The sequence below is a fragment of the Etheostoma cragini genome, chromosome 8, assembly GCF_013103735.1.
Source record: "Etheostoma cragini isolate CJK2018 chromosome 8, CSU_Ecrag_1.0, whole genome shotgun sequence".
Lineage (NCBI taxonomy): Eukaryota > Metazoa > Chordata > Actinopteri > Perciformes > Percidae > Etheostoma > Etheostoma cragini.
The window spans coordinates 21314474-21316932 of record NC_048414.1 but is presented as its reverse complement, the minus strand read 5'-3'; positions in this window follow the sequence as shown (position 1 = coordinate 21316932).

Here is a 2459-nt window from a genome sequence, read left to right as displayed (position 1 = left end):
AGTTTTTTTCATAGCTTACGTAAAAATACAATTAGATCTTAGGAAGCAGACTTTATTAAGAGTCAAATAATTCCAAAGAAACTATTGCAATGCATTTATGGAATGTGTGAATAGAACAGATGTGGGATCCTTGACATTGTTAGGCCTATTTTAGCGCTTTAGCCTACCCAAAAATGTTCCTAAGCTCCCCCAAATAACAATATAAAGTTTTCTTTTATATTTTACAAACTGTCAACTAGTGGAAAAGGCAGAGACGGAGGATCAACAAGAATCCGTGTGCATGTAACGGTATGTGGGTGAGCAGGGTAGAGAGTGACTGAAGAGAGAGAGCGCAGGGCGACATTAGCTAAACATTAAAACAAAGCAGTATATCAGAGAAATGAAATGTTGATTTCTCATTCAAAATGCAACTCGAAATGTTATCCACATTCGTATTTTAGAAACAACAAATAATATATCTAGCTTTAAAAAGCCTGAAACTCAAAAGTTAGACAGATGTTCAAAGAGTCAACGGCTGTGAAGATGATACACCGTTCCATCTCATCTCATTGGTGTAAATTGGCAGCTTTCAGAAGCGTGTGTCACTCCCCGATGTACAGATTTGAGTCGCCCATGGCTCACTTTGCGACGAGTGAAGACCTGAGATGAGCATGCATCACTTTGCAACAAGTAGCATACAAGATGCTAACGAGAGACTTACAATGTCAATATAGTAAAAATGGATCTACTTAACGAAGTTGGTTCACTGCTGGCTACAAGTTAGCATCAAACATAACAAGGTTGTCAGTTAAATGGTGTTTTGAGCCAACCATAGATAGCCAAAACTTTTTTGAAATGACTGCTAGCTTAGTTGCTAGCTAGCAATCAAATACAACAAAGGCTGTCCCTTGAATGGCGTTCAGTGTCTGTGACACTACCCTTCTTTATACATTTTTTTTGGATTGCTTAAGTACGATTTTCAAAACAGGGCCCGTGTTTTCAAAACACTACACACAATTAGCACAACCACACACTCAGTTAGCAAAACACTACAGATCCTTTGCATAATTAAACACTCTTAAACCACACGTTGTTACCATATGAAACACACACGTTTCACATTACTATACTCTGTTTGCACGAGTTACACTCTGCTGTGATAAACCTAAAACACTTTTAGCACTTCTACTTCCCTATGATTAGAGTTGGCTACCATCAACAAAGTACAAATATAATGTAAATTCACCAAACACTACACAAGACCAATGTTGCAGACTGAAGAAACTCATTTATTTCTCAACACGCCCAAAATGTTGACATGGAGATTCATAATACTGTAACAAAATGTCACTTTACGTATTGTACTGTAAGTTTACTGTAAAAAACAAAACAAAACAAAAACTAGACAGAGGGTTTTTCCCAATGTCAAGGAAGGATCCTTGAAAGCCTGAATTTGGAGGATGCCACGTCATCAACGTCCGCCGAAGGACCGTTCCAATGTCGGAGCATCCTCCGAATTCCTCCAAGGACTGAGTCCTTCATTCAGAAACTTTCCCATAGACAGAGAAGGATGCATCTGTGTAGCCTTTGCGGTCCCAAATCACCCACAATCCTTTGCGCGGGCCTTTGCCGGCTCGTTAAAAAAAAAAAAAATAGCGGACCTCAGCGGGAGTTCAAGCGGCATCGCTGACGGTGAAATGATGATTTAAATGTAAGTATCTTAAGTGTGTGCCGTACATTTGTTATCACCGTTAATGTTTTACATCAATGTAAAGCTTAACGCTTTAATGCTGGTAAAAATTGCTATTATAATTAGGTAGATACACCCCGAGCTAACGTTAGCTAACTGAACCTGTCAGTTATCATTCGGCTGTTAGCTAGCTAGGTTGCTGTCTTTGTAAAGCTTAATGTACGGTGGCATGTTCATCTTTTTTTATTTGCCGTTACCGTATATGTGTAACGTTAGCAGAGATTTAGAAAGTTGGTGTGTTCATCACTGGTTGTATCTGTAGACGGGAGCAACACTGCACCGTGTTAACTTCACTAGCAACGGTCAACAAAGGCTAACATGTAAGACAAAACTTCCCATGTAATAACGTAATGTTATATCATTCATAACGTCAACATCTTTTTGTTGTGTTAACTGTCTTTTAACAGGGACTAACGGAGGCCGTCACCAAGGATGGCAAAGCCAACGACCAGCAGGGAGACAGAGGCCAAAGAGATGTTGAATACATTATTTGCTATATTAAAGATTCGCATTGTAACAATAAATGCTTTAAATTAACTGGTTTGTCTGTGTCATTAACGTTTTGGGCGTGTGTATTCACAGATGACATGTCATAGTATGAAAAGCAGGTATATTAAAAACATTAATGATAGCTGCATTCCACTTAAGAGATGCCCTGGAATTGAGCCGTCGTTACGGTTATCACTTTCAGCTGTGCTTTTCCTACTATGCCAAGTTAAAATGTCAGCTG